Source organism: Paroedura picta, chromosome 4, assembly GCF_049243985.1.
Source record: "Paroedura picta isolate Pp20150507F chromosome 4, Ppicta_v3.0, whole genome shotgun sequence".
Classification (NCBI taxonomy): Eukaryota; Metazoa; Chordata; class Lepidosauria; order Squamata; family Gekkonidae; genus Paroedura; species Paroedura picta.
In genome coordinates, this window is record NC_135372.1 from 60254027 (window position 1) to 60274143 (window position 20117).

Here is a 20117-nt window from a genome sequence, read left to right on the forward strand (position 1 = left end):
CAGACTTTTTTCCATCTAGCTACTAGCACCCTACCTTGGAAGCAGCTAGAGGCTCTGTGATGGACTGTGTTGTAAAGTGCATAAGTGCTGTGTAAATATGTAAAGAACTGTGAAGAGTTAATGTCTCACAGATCCAAAGAGTTTTGAGTGACAGGTTGCTCAAAAAGATCTGATTAGTTAGCAAATTGTTTAGCAGAAAGACTTGGAAACTGACTATTGAAGAGAACTCATTTTTTGCTCTGCTTTGAGCTGCTTTCAGCTGTGATTGAGGAGAGTTTATCATCACATAAGAAAAATTAACACTGACTGAGAACTAGGAAGGAGGAGTAGGAGGATCGGTGAAGACCTCCATTTAGCTAGAAAAAGGAATAGATCTTTTTAGTTAGAGAAGTGATTCCCTGCCCAGTTGGAAAGGGTGATAGCTCGAAGAGTGGGGTGATCCCTGGTGTGTTCAGAAAAGGATTTGGATAGTTGATAATGTAGCCCTGCCATCTGAAATCTGAAGAGTCAGTTAAACACAAGGAAGTGAACTGGAGTGCTATCATTAACATAATAGAACTGCAGGATCCAATCCAGAGTCATTAGGGAACTGAACTACAATATTAAGAAGTCAGGGAAGTGATTGGATGCAGGAAGTTAAAAAGACCAGCAAAAGGAAAATGAAAGCAATCTCTTTCTGTATGTGTGGTGGACATGACTCCGGCGAAAGAATCTGAGAAAAGAATTATGGAGATTTAAACCTATCTGAAGAAGTCACAGCTTACAATCAGGAGATTTGAAGTTCTAGAATGGAAATTGTCATGTCTGTTAAATGCTGGATTGAGAGAAAGAGGGTATTATATGACATTAAACATATTATTGAGGTTCATCCTATGCATCCATGCAGAGACCTAGCTGATGCTGAGCACCGGCCTTCTTACATGCTTTTTAAGTAAACATGTTACATTAACCAGTTTCAACCAGTCTGACAAGCAATCATACAGGGACCGACCTCCAATAAAACATCTGCAAGTATTGTCTGTGGCAAATATAGCAAGCAACCCCTTCCCCCCGCCAAAAATAAGCAGACAACAAACTAGCTATAATATGGAAATCTCATCCAAATTCCTTGGCAAACATTGTCCAAATAATGAACTATCCATGTTGATGTCAGGAGCCGTTTTTGAATGATTCATGAACAGAAAAGGGGCCTCAATTAATTGGATAATTTATTCACAGTGAATAATTTCTATCCCTGAAAGCCTTCCTTGCCCTTGAGTGAAGCTGATTTGCTAGCGTTGACTGCCTCTTGTTGTGAATGTGGTTAAAGCTTCAATTAGACTTGGCTATGTTAAAACTTGACATTCTCCACTTCTTTCTGCTTATTTGTACAAGCACAAGAAGCAAGCCTGTGTTTGGGTTGTATTATATTTTTTTTCCATTTTGAAGTCTTGTTCAAAGGGTTTGGGAGGAAGAAAGAACGAGGAAGGACACAGTCTGGAATTCTGCCCTTCAGTTTATGTGCAAAATCAAAAACATGCAAAGTTTGATAGGATCGGTGCTTCAGCTGATAAGGCATACATTAAAATGTATGAAGAAAGACCAGGAAAAACAGACTTGTCAGTCCGAGTGTTATTTAAATAAGTACATAAGATAAACAGTTCAAGGGGGGTTACATAGCTGAAATTTCAAAGGGGGGAGCACCAAAGTCTGTCACAATAGCTGTTTCAACAAGTGAGATTTGCTGCCCAAATAAGCAGGCAAGCAAACCAATCTACCAAGTTCTGTTGCTTTGCAAGCTGGATGGATTGCATGCAAGGGGACTTTACAAGCTGTAGCTAAAATTCCATTGTATCCTGATAAATACTATAGTCTTTGCTCTGTATTACTGTAGTAGGCCAAAAGCCATTACTACACCAGAGTTATTACTCTTCTGAAATATATGTAAAAATCTTAATTGTATAATGACTAATATCCAGCATATTCTCCCCTTTCCATGTTTGGTCTTTAATTAGCAATGACAACACATGAGATTTAAAAAATGCTATGTACAAATGTTCAACTTTTTCTTTTTAGTATTATTTCCCCAGCAGCTGCTGTTTTGGTGCCACTACCTTTGCTCCCCACTCCAGTTTTTGGATTTTGCTTCCAGAAGTAGTTTATATGAATAACTTTGGCCAAACAGAGATTGTTTAGGGTTGTATCCATATGGAAAGGGAAAGTCTACATCTTCCCAGTCCCAGCCACATCAGCATTATTTTCCCTGCTGCAATTACCTGTGATGTCTACCCCCAAAGCATTCCTCCCTTTTTAGATTGCAAATTGCAAACCTCACTTGACTTAGTCATGAGTAAACATTACCAGGGCAGAGGATTTTCATGGCTGTCCTGGGCCATCCGAGGGCTGTTTCTGGGCCTCCCACAGCTCCCCTCCAGAAGGCATGCAGAGGCTGGACCAGGAAGCAGCTCACTCCCCCCCCATGTCCTCCGAGGCTAGGTCAACTTACTGGCAGCAGGGCATGCTCTGAGACCAGCTCCTCTTCCACCCAGCTAACTTCTGAAACCAGCAGGAAGTTAGAAATGGAGAGCTGATTTCTTATTAGCCTTTCTTGGCTGAGAGCTCCCTCCAGATTGGGGCTGAACTACCAAGTTGTGCCATTCCTGGCTGAGAGCCATGACTTACTCATGAGTAAACATTCCCAGGGGAGAGGATTTTCCTATTGGGGGAATATTTCCAGGGAGGCCAATCACGTAGGGAATGAGTTGTCTTCATGCAATTTGAGCTGATTGGCCCTCATTGACAGAATGCAATTTGAAGTGATTTGCCCTCATTGGCAGAGTGCTCTTTCTCTATTGGCAGCACACCCCCCAGGGAGGGCCAACCAGGTAGGGAGTGAGTTGTCAACTTGAGTTTTATTATGTTTTGTGACATTGCCTTCCATTTTCTTCTGAGTTCTATTTGTTGTGTATCAAATGTTAGTTTTCCCATTGATTCATATTCCATCAATTTATTTCACCAATCCATAATGTCTGGTGATGATTCTTTCTTCCATCTTGATGCATAAAGGATCCTAGTAGCTGTTGCCATATATTTTACAAGTTCATTATGCATAGGCCTGTTGGAACAGCTCTGTCTTGCAAACTCTGAAGAATTGTCCTGGGTCCTGCAGGGTCCTGATCTCACCTGGCCCTGGTTGAGGCCAGTTTAACATCTTTGGGACCAGGGACCATGAGCAAAGTTTGCTCACTAGAGTTTAGTTTCCTTTGTGGAACATAAAGGAGGAGGTGGTCCTGCAAGTTTGAAGGTCCCAGTCCATTAGGGTTTTAAGGGTAATCACAGAAACATTGAACCTCAATCCAGAGCCAATGCTGCTGAGAGAAAACAGTTAGAATATGTGCTCTCCATTGGTTCCTAGTAAGGACCTGTGCAGCTGCATTCTGAACCATTTGAAGCTTCCAAAGTAGCCTCAAGGGCAACCCTGTGTAGTTTCATTCCCACCCTGCATTATTGTCACTTGGCTACTCTTTCCAGGTAGCTAGGCAGGTGCACCCAATGCCAAGGTTTAGGCTTGGGAGGCAGGGTCCCAGGCAGGACCAGGTCAGGCAGAATCCAATAACTGTGGGTTCAGCCTGAAGGGCAGTACAGGGGCAGCTGCTAACATTTAGAAAAGGCATGAAAGGTGGGACTTGAAGGAGGGTGGTGAGTTTAAATGAGATCTGTCAGCAATCCAGGGAGGAAATAAGCCTGAGGACTTGAAGCACATGAGGGTCACTCAGGTGGGAAGAGGGAGAAACAGGCAACTCAAATCCCATCCCCTCCTATTCTGAGGCTCTTGGAGCACCTTGCAGCAGAGACCATGAGATGATAGAATCATAGAATCATACAGCTGAAAGGGACATCCAGGGTTATCTAGTCCGACACCCTGCACAATGCAGGAACTCCCAACTACTTGCCAACCCACAGTGACCCCACTTTAATGCCCAAGAGCAACCAAGGAACTCTAGAATCCAGCCTGGCCTAGAGGAAATTAACCTACCATCCCAGTAGAAGGCAGAGTTTTGCATGCTGAACAAGCATATGATGTAGGTAAGACTGACAGTAGGTGGCCAATAAAGCTTCATGGCTCAAGAGAGTTTCCAATTAGATCTCCCAGGTCCTAGTCTGACCATCTAACCAACTCATCCTACTGGCTGTTGTGACTGTGAAATGTGTTTAAAGAATGTATCAGACAATGTGAAGATGGCAGAGGTAGATAGATGAAGTTGTGAGAAAAATGTGATTGCACATGAGACATTGTCTTATATGGATGATTGAACAGTTTTGGTTGTATGGTGCTTGAACATGGTAAGTTTGTCAACTGTTTGAAGTGTGCTGTTTACACCTGGTGAGCAAATAGTGAGCTGCTGAACTGAGCATTCTTGGTGGACACCAGTGGCAGCTGCTGCCTCCTCCAGACTATACAGGACCGACCAAACTAGTAATTGGCTACATACCACCTCAAGGGGCATTAATACATCAAAACTCTCCCTTGCACAACTGATAAAGTACAGGAGTCTTACTTTCTTTTTCATTTGGTCACTCTTCCTAACATTCTGTGGACCGCAAAAGTATCTTATTTTTTGCCTGTACATTTGTTTGAAATATATTATGCACATACAGACACATACACACAAGGGGGAAGGGAGAAAGGGAGACATTTTCACTGGTGCTAATGTATTTTTTTCCTGGAAAATGTGTAAATAGATATGAGCAAACTGTCTAAAAGTTATTCAGCTACTCAGTGAACCATGTAATCTGTTGGCTCATACAGACAACAGATAATAGAGTGAGATATTTCCTTTACATTGCCTGTGTAGAATTTCAGCACAAAGAGTCAATTTGTGTCCTGTCAGGGCATGTTACAACACACTATATTATCACTTTGGGAGCAGGCAATTTGGATAATGAATATATGATTTAGACAAGAAAAAAAGAAAGAAAGAAAAGACTATTTAGCAGATTAGATATCTGTGAAGTGGGAATTTGGCATGATTTTCTTTCATATTTACTTAATTTTGATTCACAATTCCTGTCATTTTTTTTACTTCCTTGCAACTTTTATCAGTAAAGTGTTTAGTAACTGATGCAGGATGTCAGGTTGTGTTTTTAAAAAATCATCTCAGGTTTTTCAATGCCTCACCCAACACCAGAATTAGATCCCAGTATTTTCATATTCAGTTTTAAAACACATCCTGTGCATAATGTGTTTCAATGTATTTTAATCATTCAATCAGCAGTGTAATGGAACTCCAAGCCTAGTAGTCCCGCTATGGGATTTTTTACATTGTCGTGATATGTTGCATGAACCATTCTGATGCAAATAAATATGATTTCATATGGCTCAGTGTGAGATTAAAGTTAAAGTTAGATGTATGCTCCTGGCTTGACACAGCTTAAGGGCACTGAAGATTTTATGGCACACTTTCCTATTTTCTATCTTGGTCAGAAGGAGTATCAGTAATTATTGTTCATCATATTAGGATTCTGAAAAGCCACACATTCAGCATTATCATGTAACAGAGGACTGAGTTTTAGTGTAAAAGGGGACATCAGTAGGGAAGACAGAAGAAACAGAGGTAAGACAGTAGAGAAGACAGGGAAGACAGAAGAAACACAAGGAGTCTACTTGGGCAGCCTGGGTTGACTGGTGCTAGGAGAAGTGACGGTGCACGGACCAAAGTTGTGGGAATGGTGGTGTATGTAGGGTGTGGCAAACAGGTCACACCACTGGGCCCTTTGCAACCCCCAAGAACTGTGGTACATCTCCCCAACTGAATAAGGCTGGGCACAGAGGCAGTGGTGGCCACTTCTGCCGGGGGGGGCCTTGTGCAAGTGGTCATGAGAGGTGAACCTATCTTCTAGAAATGGCTCAGCATGCTGGGGGAAAGTGAGGCAGCACTGAACGTGGAGCAAACAAACAAATAAGCAGGCAGAAGCGCCAAGCAAGAACGCCAGGTGAGGCAAGCAGGAGGCAGCACCTATGCTATAGATTCCATGGCTGAGGCAGCACATGCACTCGAGCTGCTCACTGTTGCTCTACAAGCCAGCCAGGCTCATGGCTACTTCACTCCCACATTGTGCAGGTGCAGCAGGTGCACACAACGTACTCTGCTGGAGGGTACAGCAGCACACATGATACCCATTAAGACCCTGCTTTGCTTTAGCACTAGTCAGTCTGGTGTGTGGTTTGTATCTGGCTGGCTCAGCTGCTCCTTGGGCACACTTGTAGAGGGAGGCAAGGGGCAGCTGGGAAGGCAGGAAGATCTGTGACTGGGTCCTTGGTGCCCCATAGGAGTTGGCAAGGTGAGCTCTCCCAGGAAACTTGTCTCAGTGGGTATCCCATTGAGATAAAGGCTATGGAGGAGGGGCGATTGTGAACTAGCAGATAAATCTAATATTATGTTGCATGCCGGACAATGAGTGGATTTTTAAATTCTCAGAATAAAAACATGCCCATGCTTAAAGAATTTCGCCCTTGGCAACTTAAAGAAAGTGGGTGGGACAGAAACTGCTCCTATTTCCTTATTTGCTGGATTGAAAAGTATAAATGTTAAGAAGAAGAAGGGTTGGTCCTTATATCCCGCTTTTCACTACTCAAAGGAATCTCAAAGTGGCTTACAATCGTCTTCTCTTCCTCTCTCCACAACAGGCATCCTGTGAGCTAGATGAGGCTGAGATAACTCTGACAGGATTGCTCGGTCAGAACAGTACTATCAGGACTGTGATGAGCCCAAGGTCATTCAGCTGGCCACATGTATCGGAGCAGGTAATCAAATCCTGCTCCCCAGATGAGAAGCTGCCACTCTTAACCACTCTTAACCAATTGTACAGTAAAATGTGCTAGAGCCCAGCTTCAGAACAAGGAGGGAAGATCTTGTGAAGGATCTTTAATTTGGAATACAACAGTTCTTGAGATGTGGATTGTGAATTGGTGTTTTCATTATGAGGTTATTTTTGTTGTTTTTAAATTTAAAATAATGTTGCATATATTTTTATGCAGGTTCGGGGCTTATTCATGGAGCTGGAGAACTTTGTGCTAATCTTGCACTCTTGATATAAAACACTATTTGTTCTTAGATTGAATGGGGCAGGATCTGAAATGGTATGTTAATGAAATAATATAACTGGATATATTCTTACTATGGAATTGGGTGCTTTTTAATGTCAGTTAATTCTGCACATGTTCCTCTTGAAAATTCATCCTGTAAACTGTAGCTTTAACTGACATTCTTGTTAGCAATTCTATTTTCTAGTACAACAAGAATAATTCATGCGTTTGGAAAATCACTGCCCTAGAAGGAATCAAAGTGTATAACTGGAAAATTATTGGAAATTTTAAAGTGAATTTGTTGGCACCTTTTAAACTGAAAAGTGACATGAACTGATTTAGACTAGGATGAATGGGTAATTCAAAGTATATTGGACTGTATATACAGAGAGTGATTCACAGAAAGACCTCAGGCACTGTGATATGCAGGATGATTTGTCTTTGTGTGTATTTGTAAAAGTTAGGCTGAATTAAACCAGAGGTGAACAGAGTTATTGTAAACCAGGAAGAGAAAATGATATGATTAAATTATTAAACATTCAAATGGCCCTAACCTATTAATTAGCACTCTGCTCCCAGATTCAAAGTAAGAAATAGACAATGAATGCTTCCATACCCACTGAATAATGCGCTTTGCATTAATGCACTTTGCATTTTACTGGTTTACTGTTTTTGACTGTGTGGAATGCCAGAATCCACCTTCAAATGATTGCTAAAGTGGATTGAGTGTACATTATTCAACATGTTTGAAAGTTCCCTTTAAATCTACCGAGATTGCCAATCCAGCTCTGCCTGTTTTCTGCATTAACCTGTTTTTTGCTATGCCAGACTGAAGATAGAGCCACTTTCTCATGTCACTGCGACAGGCACCTGGATTGCACAGGCATGCTCAGCACCAAGGATTCTGTCCTCCAGGTGGGACCTGGGGGGACACAGCTTCAGTGCTTACCATAGGCACCATTTTCTTAGAGACACTTCTGAGCGGGAGGCTGGCTTGAGTTTACAGAGGCACAGGCAGGCAGTAATGAATGGACTGGTAGACAAGAAGAACAATCTAAGCCAGCAGCTGGTGGGAGAGATGGCAGTAGACATCCAGACATGGCAGCCATGGCAGAAGGTGATGAGATGTGTCCCAGTGATGCAGGCTGGCAGCTCAAAGATACAGGTGGATGATGGGCACAGCAGAGGCTAGAATGAGCAGTGGTGGCCCAGAGGCAGGAGATGCAGACAGCCTCATAAGGTCCATTCCCAATGTGGCATCATCTGGGAAGGACATATCACATGGCAAGGGTAATCTGGGAGTGGGACTACCAGTCTCTAGAAAAAGAGGTGAACTGATAGCTGGAGCACAGCCCAGATAAACAGTGGCCCGCTCCAAAGAGGTGGATATTGCACTGGGGGGGGGATAAAAGGACCCCCCTGAAACAGGTCAGGGATGAAAACAGCCAGATGCTTCATTGGTGTGACAGGATGTCCTGGAAGGGAGGAGGAGGATGTGCATGGGAGAAAACCCTTTCCCTTTCAATCTGAGGCCTGAGGAACATCCTTATGAAGTTGCAGCAGTAAAACAGAATGCACCACACCCAAGGGGCAGGCAGAGCATGACAAGGTGGTTGAGGTGGAGTCTGTTTATGAGACTTGCAGACATACCACTGAGGCTGTCCACTTGCCAAGGGGGCAATGCTTCTTCATTTTAGTCCCTGCAGAAGTCACTGAGTACACCGAGCTGAAAGCCGCAGTCCAGAGACTCATTGACAAAATTCTATACTCTTACCTACCAGCCTACTGGATGATCAAGGGCCTTGATTGCAGCATTGAGGGATGCTACTTCCTAGTGACTACAGACCAAGGAGAGATGTTGCATCATGGACCAAGTCCTCCAGGAACAGTTGCTGAAGATCATGCTTCCCTGAGCCTGGCACTGGTTCCCCTGCTTGAAGCTGATAGGATTGAAGGCTGAATCAGAGAGGCCCAAGGTTGAATCCAGAGGTTGGGTTACTCATGAGATTGGGATACATTCCCAAACTGCTGAAGGGAACATATCCATAAGCCACCTCAGTTGGGAGTGGCCTCATCCCTGCAACATGATGAAAGGAAAACCAAAGAAAAGTTGAAGTGAAAAATGTGGTGATATTTGGGACATTGCTTGGGGGGGGGGTTGCCTGTCTCATTAAAATAGAGTTGTTTTTTATATGCAGCTTTTCTCTACCTGAAGGAATCTCAAAGCAGCTTTCAATCACCTTTTCTTTCCTCTCTCCACAGCAAACACCCTGTGAGGTAGGTGAGGCTGAGAGAGCCCTGACATTACTGCTCAGTCAGAACAGCTTTATCAGTGCTGTGATGAGCCCAAGGTCACCCAGTTGGCTGCCCACCAGACTTGCCAGATTAGAAGCCATTGCTGTTAACCACTGCACAAACTGACTTTTGATCTTCCATGAAATTCATTTTAGAAGGGAGCAAAAGGGAGCTCCTCCACCAGGCATTTGGTTGAGGTCGACCAGAACCACCACTTCCCAAGGCCCTCCCACTGAGCCTCCCTCCTATGGCACCCAACATAATTCCGCCCAACCCACTGGGCTATCAATAGGAGTTACTTCAATGTTTAATTTTTCTACTGTTCTATGTTGCTTGTTGTTTCACTTCATTCATTATTGTTAATCTAAGTTATCTGTATTGTTTCTGTTCTGTTTTATGTGAACCACCCTGAGCCTTTGGGGAGGACAGTATAAAATATAATAACTAAATAAATAAATAACAGAAAAACAAATGATATGTAGAATTCATCTGAGAAATTGTGCTGGTTACTTTTAGCATCCTTAAATTTCTCAGGTATTTTCACCAGATTTGCTTTAATGTTTGTCTTAGGTAAAATTTGGTGACAGGGCTGAGGAGAATTCAGAAAAGTTGTACATGGTTCAAATGGCAGAAATAAAAGAAGTGGTATAATATGTCAAGTGAATGACTTGTCCCAAAATTTCAGGATATCCTAGTGCATTTTCAATAGCAACTGGTCTTTTGATGTTTCTCTTGTTCTATGCAAGCAGGCCAACGAGTATCTTGAAATAAAATTCTGGTTTTATTTGGCCGCTTCTCTTATCCCCTATTCCCCTTCCCACAAAGTTTAGCACTTGTATTTGGGCTGCAAAGCACCAGGATAGGTAGAAAAGAGCATGAATACATTCTTATATGCATTAGAACTGCCAGGTTGGCGGTACGTTCTGTGTTTCTTATATTTCAGTTATTACTTTATGTAAAGGAGCCCCTCCCAGTGACCTCTGCGGTCTTCTGCTGATCGCTTGTGTTTGTTGTAGTACAGAGGCAAACGCAAGCAGAGAAGTGTTATTGAACAGCAGACCCTTCAAAAATTTCACCAGCCTTTTGTATTCAAGTTACAGAGCTGTAGGAGGGCCCCCTTTTCAGAGAGCATACTTATGCAAGTATTAAGAACTGGCTGAGATAAGAAGTGAAGCTTAAGAGACCTTCATCATTAGCCGCTAGTGGCGAAGATTAGTGATCCTACTATGGGATTACTGATGGAAAGAGTGCTAGTGCTGGCTAATTGTTCTTTAATGCTTGTAAAATAAGACAGTGGTAGAAAAAACTCACCATTATGAGCCCCCTCAAAGTAAACCAAAAAGTGGATAACGTCATCCACAGTGGTCATTGATGTGTTTAATAGATCAGTTTACAGTGCAAGTGGCTTTTCTAGATGTACTTCAAACACTGAAGTGAATGGCTTTTAAGAAAACAAGAGGAATCTCACTTCTAGACATCAGTAGTATCCCAATCATGGCTTGGAATGAACTGATGTGAGGATATATGTTTTTGATTTGGTATGTGGTAGTTGCCTTCAGAATCAGTTTTTCTTCCTGTCATTGATTATTCTTTTTATTTCTTTGTCACCATTTTAAGCCTTTATTTGTTAAAAAACATTTGGATGCTATTTTGCACAGTTTATATACATTTTATGCATAAATGATGCAAAAATAAGTGGCACAAAAATAAAGATTCATAGGGTTGGATCCCGAGAGCCATTGGTAAAAGGATCATGGGTCTTTCTCATGGTCTCATGCCCCTAATGACCTTTGGATCCTAGGAAAGTTGATTCCTGGGGTCACAAAACAGACATAGAATAATAACCACAGGGGTAGGAGCTGCATAGAGGAGAAGGAAACAAAACTGCCCCTGCCTTCTCTTCCACAAGTTGAGATTGCTCTGCAAACTCTTAATCTGCATGGCTGTTAGGCCTATGTGGAATAAGATAAACCACATTGTTCCCAAGATAAACCACATTGTTCCTGGGGAGCTTCACCTACCCAGGCCTTCCCTGTTTCCTATTAATTCTACTGGAGATGCATAGCTATACAGGAAATATACATAGCTGTCTGGGTGTATATGGAGGAAAGCAGAGCTATTTTGAAAATAAATGTGTGTTGTTGTTTTTTTGGGGGGGTGGAAAGACCTTGTGCATGTATGTCTCCAGATAGTGGCCATCATGATTAAAAATATATATATATCCTTGTGTAAAGCTAATTATTCAGTTTCTCTGAGAGGAAGGATGAATGCCTGTTGAGGACACATCAATAGGTATTTAGGGCATGACCCAGAGTAGCATATTCATACTCAATATTTGAAGAGTCTTTATGCAGCCTCCAAATATGGATTATAATTGTATGCACAATCAAGCTCTTATTTGGCTAATTGGTTCACATGTTCAATCATTTCAGACTCCCACAATATATGCAAAACAACTAAATATCACTCTGTGTATACGATGGTAGTATAAATGCTCTAATTTACCTATTATGTAGATGCATGCAAGCATGAAACCATGCAGGAGAGTTCATTAGTCAGTATATACAGTAATTAGTTCTTCAAGATTTTTTCAGTACAATACTGCAGAAAGAAATTCCAAGCAGTATGTTAAAAGAGATATATGTCCTAGTATCCCTGTTTGCAAAACTGCTGTAGTTTTTGCCAGCTCACAAGGTGATCTGCTTTCCTCTCTTTTCCCCAAGGGAGAATGCATGCCAAACACAAGGACAAAGTCAGCACAAAAAGAGGCACTTGAAGCTCAAAAGAGCAAAACATCCACATTCCATAAAAAGACATGCTGATGTTTAAGTTAGGGTTCAGTAGTAGGTCTAATATTTTCGTTAGTAACTTATACAGAATTTTATTTGAGTCCTTTCACTGAAGCTAAAGAATTTGCTGATGGACAATTCAAATGGTCCTCATATATCCCCTTTGGACCTGTGGTCAGTGTGCATCATTATAGCATTCTCACCCTGGTGACAGAGACGTCCTTATTCCAGATTTGCCTTGCCATGGAAACTCCCATGAATACATCAATAGAAACAGAAGTTCTTAATTTAGCAAACCTAACAATGCCATTAATTTAAAAAATCCACTCCATGAACCGCCCCACCACCCGGGCCATACCGATGTCTCCCATAGACAAACGGATGGATTTTTATACTGTCTTTTGCCATGAAATAAGTTCTCAAGGCAAATTAATTAAAAACAATAAAAAAACCTCATATCAACAAGTGAAAGAGATAAAACTGGTCCAGAAGACGTTCTGGAAGATCACAGTGGTATTTTATCCATCTATCCATCTATCCATCCATCCAGTCTGTCTCTCTATTTATTTATTTGATTTCTATGCCACCATTCCCTAAAGGGTCAGAGGCAGTTTACACCATTTATGATAAAACAAGGCAAATGTTTCACATTTAAAAATCATTTATATTACACATTTATAAAATTTACACTTTAACAATAAAATCCAGTTAGTGTTAGCATCTTAGGAGTTTGTTGAGATCATTGTTGTAATAAAAGGGTGGGGAACACAAATTAAGTGCTATTTTGGCATGGTGGAATCTTAGGTCCATTCCGCACGAGTTAAAAGTAGCAGAAGTCTTACAAATGGTAAACGCTACAAATTTGACGTTCCGCATGATGTCGCACACAATCTGCAACACTCCTGCAACAATGGCGCGAAAATCGCTTCATTGTAGCGATTTCCGGGGAATCCAGAAAAGTGGATTCACCCTTAGAAAACCACTACACTCCTGCCAACAACCTGCAACACTTGCAAAAAAGACCTGTGCGTCCTCAATGTTGCAGTTGCAACAAAGTCTGGCTCTCTCCTCCGAACTTCCAGCGAAGCGATCGCCATTTTTCCCCCCTCAGAGTGAGCGGTGAAAGCAATGAACCAGTGAGGCTTCTCCGGCTACAGTCCCTCCACAGAAGTGCTTTAAAGCTCCCCTAAGTCCCTAAGCACAACACAGCCCCGTTTGCCAGTTCCCTTTAATTTCGGGCAGGGGGGGGGATATTTTTTTCACTCAAGGGAGCGTGGTAAATATGACTCGCCAGCTCCCACATCAGCTAGATGGGTCTCTATGTTAGGAAGAATCAAGGCATACTTGTTGAAACGTGTGTGTGTGTGTGTGTTTTTTTAAACCTGTGCTTAAAGGGAAAGGGGCTTTTCGGGAGCATGATAACAACCGCCCATTGGCTGTTCATTTGATTGATGGCCAGGGGCGGGAACAAGCACAGAAAAAAATGGCTTCCTTTCTAGCGATTCCTGCGAGACCGGAAACCTGTGGGGAACAAATGAAACGCTACTGGATTCCACTACAAATGAAGGCATGCGGAATGCCGAGATTCCACTATTTAAAATACCGTTATTGCTTTGTGAAAGCAGTTGGCAACATTGGACCTTGTGTGGAATGGGCCTTAATGTTTCTCCACACATTTCTTTGTTATGTTTTGTAGAATGGCCAGCTGCTTGGAGGTGTTCTGTGGGCTTCAATCGGTGGAATAGCTCTGACTTGCAGGTCCTGTGGAACTGTTGTAGGTCCTGCAGGACCCTGATCTCACTTGGAAGAGCATTCCACTAGGTCTGTGCCAGAGCTGAGAAAGCCCTGACTCTGGTTGAGGCCAGTTTTACATCTCTAGGGTCAGGAATCTTAATCCAGCAGCAGCTCTTGGTACCCATTTGACACCGCTTGGAAGTGTTAACCACCACCCATAATCAACCCTTGCCCAGGCACCAGGGGGCCTAGAATACCCTCCTCTGATTGTTGACAATTATTTGGGCTGTTAGTCACTCAAGAGGTGCAGGACTTCTGGAAAACTTGTAAAGTCTGCCAGTGAACCAAAGGGCAATCAGCTCCTCATGCCCCACTCTCCTGCTTACCATCATCCATTTCCCATTTAAAAGAGTTGCTATGGACTTTGTAGGGCCCATGCCCAGCATGCCAAGGGGTACAAGGTACCTACCAGTGTTGATGGACTGTGCCACCCAGTACCTCATGTCCATTTGCCTAGAGAATATGAGAAGTATTGGTGTAGCCAGGGCCCTGATCTTCTTCACACAAATAAGGCTCCCCCAGATGATCCTAACTGACAGAGGGACTCCATGTGCTAAGTATTATGAATTCATCAGATTTTTATGTCAGTATATCATTCTTAGGCAGGTGGACCAATAAAGCCTTTCTAAACCAGGTTTTTCAGAAATCCTGGAGTTTCTTGATGGCCCTATAATAATGAGAACTAATTATTTATATACTTTAGATTTTTTAAACATTTATTAGGTGATATGATGAAATACGGTCATGTTGACCCATCCACTCATTCTCAAATGGCCAGTTAAGGGCCTGGAGGTGATGGGAAGGGGAGAGGCCATGGGCGGGTGTGTACACAGCTATGCTTTCCAACCATATTCTGCATGATCATGCCACTTCTGTGGTTTCTCAAAGCCTGAAGAATGTTTCAGGGGTTCCTCAATAATAAAAAGTTGAGAAAGACATGATCTACAGAGAGGTAAACAAGGTGGTGCAATTCGACACCTACCCCATGCCATGGGCAGATATTCTGATTGCCCAAATAGGGGCCTCCCAATTCCTCACTGCACTTGACCCCACAAAGGGCTACAGCCAGGGGTTCCACAAGCTTCAGGTCTTGGGCTTCCTAGTGGCAAAGGGACAGTTGCATCCAATGCTGTGGATAAAGCAACCCCACTGGAACCAAGCCCCTGTTCCATCACTAAGCGGCAGACATGCCATTTCCTTGGTTTAGTGGGGTACTATAGTAAATTCATATCCTACTTCATCACCCTTGCCTGGGAAATTACCGTCTCATCTCAAAATATCTCCATTGTGAAAACATACCATGTGGCGTACACTGACTTTTTTAACCTAGACTATTCATCAGTATTAAAATGTATGTACTAAATCAAATATATTTCCTCTATTTATTTATTTTTCAAAAAATTATGAAACTCTAGTGACCTGAATTTTCTGCCAACACTTCTGCTTCTAATAAAAACAATGCTTTTTCAGTTTAGTGGGGGGCTAAATTAAATTCATATCCCACTTCACCACCCTAACCAATCCCTTGACAGACAGACAAATGTAATACAAACCAAATGTAATACAATGAAACCCAACTCAACAAGAGGCCTTTGACGCCATGCACACCAGTCTGACACAGGAATTGGTGCTTCAGAACCTGGATGCTGATTGACCCTTTCTCTTACAAACTGATGCCTTGGGCACTGGGTTTGGAGCTATTCTTTCTCAGGAGATGGAAAGACAAGAATGCTGCATCCTGTTCATCTGCCATAAGCTACAGTTGGCAGACCAAATATACAAGAGTCATTGCCTATCAAGTGGGCAGTTGGGGCCTTGCAAGACCTCCTGTCCCTTCACTCTGGTGGTGGATCATGGCCTGCTGCTCTGGATGGCCCAAATTAAATACCATAACGCATGCATACTTTTTGTTGCTGTTGTTAGGTGCGAAGTCGTGTCCAACCCATTGTGACCCCATGGACAATGATCCTCCAGGCCTTCCTGTCCTCTACCATTCCCCGGAGTCCATTTAAGTTTGCACCTACTGCTTCAGTGACTCCATCCAGCCACCTCATTCTCTGTTGTCCCCTTCTTCTTTTGCCCTCAACTGCTCCCAGCATTAGGCTCTTCTCCAGGGAGTTCTTCCTTCTCATGAGGTGGCCAAAGTATTTGAGTTTCATCTTTAGGATCTGGCCTTCTAAGGAGAAGTCTGGGCTGATCTCCTCTAGGACTGACGGGTTTATTCGCCTTGCAGTCCAAGGGACTCGCAAGAGTCTTCTCCAACACCAAAGTTCAAAAGCCTCAATTCTTTGATGCTCGGCCTTCCTTATGGGATGACTCTTTTCTCTTCTTCATTTTAGATTTATAGTCCAACACCATCTAAGCAAGATCTATCTCAAAGCAGACTACATGTCTAGAATCTTCAAGGAGGTTATGCTTTCCAACCAACCAAAGAGGGTGTCTAGACCCCATGTGGCTGTGTAAGAAGAGGCCGTCCCAGGCTGCCAAGCACCAGTGATGGGGGTTTCCCCGTAAATTGTCACTCTCCGGTAAAGCTCTTCCAGATTTCTTTACACAGCAGCTGTGGGAGGGAACAGTTTCTAACAGAGTCTTTCCCTATAGAAAAATATCCCAAGGAAGGTCTCATCTTCCTTGAGAATCCACTTAAGGTTGCTGATTTTTTAGAACATGTCAAATTTTTCCTTCCTCCCAATGACCGTTTACACACTGGGAACTTCACTGCCCCAGCTCCCATGCAGGAGCACAAATCGGGGGCAGATGAGACACACTGGGTCAAATGCTCCCCTGTGTGGATGCGGGAAGAGGTGGGGCAACCTGCCATGAGTAAAACTCCAGCCTGCAGCCCAGCATGAAACCTCCAGTGTGTAAACAGTAATTGAGTCTAAGACAAGCTTTGTTATAGGTTTTATTAAGATTTTGATGATTCTTTCTGCTGCCTTCAATTCTTCAGAATCAACATGACAAAAAAGATTCCTTCCCCCTTAAAAAAAATCCCATTTGGATTGGTAGGATGATGGGAGGGGGGAAGTGTAAAATAATCAGCCATAGGATGCTTAAAGGGGATTAATGGAATGGGATAAACTGCAGTTAAGTAACTTTTATCAGGCAAACTGGGTTAGATGGTTAAAAGCAAGTACAAAAAACCGTAAAAACATACAGTAGGTGGCAGTTTATATGTCAAGAAAAACTGAGCGAAATTTTGACACTCTGATGTCTAGCAGATAGCACTTAAATAATTTTTCTCCAAACTTCAGTCATAAAATCTTCAAAGAGTTTTAGCCATAATACAAATTTTTAGACTAAGAAGTAGTATTTGAAGTTATTTTATAGGATTTTGCTGTAAGGGCTCCAATTGATTTGTAGTAAGATAAAAGAAGAAAACTTTATTTTTGAAGCTTTGTCGGAAAAAGCTTAGCTTCCATTGGTCGTTTTGCCAATATGCCCGGAGGGGATGATGATGTCGACATGGATATTATATGCCTATCCGAACTGAACTGAGTTTACACCTCCTGCTGTTTGTGTTATGGTTAAAATCTGTCACAAAACTGGCAGTGATTTATTAAATGTTTAATGAAGTAAGACAAAAACTTCAAGAACTACAAACAGAAAAGTAGAACATCACATTAAAGTATAATCATATAAGGTTACATCTGAGTTTTTTTTAGTATTTCTTTTGCTAAAAATGTGAAAAACACAATTAGAAATCAAGGGAGTATCAAAAGATAACGGGGAGTCACAAATCTTTCAAACAAAGGTTATAGCTTTTTTATGCTTTGGATTCTCCTTTCCAAACAGAGGGGGTAAAAAGGAATATGAAATATCTGCATTCCATCAAGAAGATGCCTTGCAAAACAGCATTTGCTGTCCATTGAAAAGCTTGCTGGTATGTTTTTTTTATCTCACAGCAGGACTCTGCTAGATTGGGTACCAATTTTTTGTTGTTGAAGATGGCAGGGGGGTACTGGCTCAGTGGCAGAACACATGTCTTTCATGCAACAGTTCCCCAATTCAGTTGCTGCCATCTACAGTTAACAGGTCTCAGGCACTAGGAGACAGACCCCTCTTTGAGATCTGGAGATGTACTGCCAGTTAGAGCAGACAACACTGAGCTAGGAAGACCAAAGATCTGATTTAGTATAAGACTGTTCCATGGTCTGGTGATTCAGGGGGATATATCTCATCATTTTAGCTTACCTGTAAGCATGCAGGCAGTTTAAAACAGTTTATATGGCTGCAGTAGGCTGATATGGAAAACAAGCAAGAAATCTGCATACACAAACATAATAATTAAATTAGTCATCAAAGTATATACAAATGGATTAAAATTCCATTAACAGTATTTATTTCCCAGCTGACATCAGGTCTCAGTGGCTGCTTAAAAAAAGATAGCTACTTTTTTGATAATTTAAATATTATCACTAAAGGTAACCAAACCTTCTATTGAATGTCCTATTAGAGCAGCCAAGAGAGCTAATAACTTCTACTCTTAGCTCCATTATAATGATACTAAGGGCAAAGCCCGTTGTATCCAAGAATACAACGGGCGCTAGAGCTTGGCAGTGGAAAGAGGAAGGGGAGGAGTTGTCCAGTCTGTAAGGGCAACCAATTCCTCCCAGTTCTGCATCATTTCCCTTCTTGTGTGAATTAGGCCACAGACACCGAAATGCCCCTCTGCCCTAATACACATGGGGTCTGACGAAGAGTGCTTGCACTCGAAAGCTCATGCCTTGAATAAATTTTTGTTGGTTTTAAAGGTGCTACTGGACTCTGATTTTATTGTGCTACTTCAGACCAACATGGCTACTCGTTTGAATCTACACATGGGGTACTCACAGTACATAGGTGTCCACACTGTTCCTTCTTTTTTTCACTGTTGATAAAATGTTATGTGCCCACATGCTTTTTTCATGATTTCTTCTTAGAAGAAGAACGGATTTTTGTAACCTGTTGTTTATTACCCAAAGGAGTATCAAACCAAACACCTTTCCCCTTTGTCTCCCCACAATTGTCAACCTGTGAGGGATGTGGGGCTGTGAGAGGTCTGAGAGAACTGGGAATGGGCCACAGTGACCCTGCAGGCCTCGGGTGTCTCAAAGCATTTTCCAATTGTCTTCCCTTCCTCTCCCCATAGCAGACTCCCCATGAGGGAGGCAGGGGTAGAGAGCCTCACATGGAGGCTGGCAAGCCTAAAAGGAAGACTCTCCGTGCACAGCAGTCTTGACCTTAGTAAGGTTTTTTATACTGTTTTCTTATTTGCCAGGCCAAGGTTGAAAAAAGTTATTTTAGTTCCCATGCCTCTCCAGCCACTTCCTGCACTTTCCAGACTCACAGGACTGATGCTGGTCTGGCTGTCTGCACCCCAGAATACAAACAGTTGCTGGTAAGGGCTGGCCATAGCCCATAGCCCAGGACCACACCTGTAGCACTCCCTCCCAACTGCAGGCAAAAATGGTTCCTTTGAAGGCTGGACTCTGAGGCATTGTACGATTTTGAAGTCCCACCTCCAAACATCCAGGAATATTTCCAACCCAGGGCTAGCCAACCTCCAGGTGGGGCCTGGAGAACTCCTGGAATTACAGCTCACCTGCAGAGTATAAAGATCAGTTCCGCAGGCAGAAAGGGCTACTTTGGACAGAGTTGTGCTAGAGAAGAAACATTTAAGGCCTCCTACGCAGGTTCTTGTTGAATTTAAAGACTTGAGGCCTACTGCACAGGATTGTTGTGCAGATGAAACAGGAGACAAAAGAACCAGTTTCATCTCCAGAATAACGCTGTGCAGTGGCCTCAAATCTGCAGGAAGTTGCAAAGAAGAAAGACACATGGCTTGGCTGTGTCTAACCCCAGGCCTGAGCAGTATTTTAAGTGAGAAGGGGATTTTCTGTGGCCTCCCTGTCAGCCAACTGTTTGGCAGGAGGGGAAAGTTCCCCACCCTCAAAAGGAATGCCCTCAGACTCTCCTGCATTGCTCTTGGAACTGCCACCCTCCCCTCAGTCAGGGCCTGTCAGAGGCTCCTTCACAGCATGCCTGAAGGGAGGGAGAGGGAGCACACTCACCAACCTCCTGCCAGCTCTGTCAGGGTTCTGAGGCAATTTACAGTTGGACATGACAGTTAGGACAGCCTTAGGATGAAGAGGGCTGGTACAGCCTGTGTTCTCATCCCCCTTGGCAGCCCT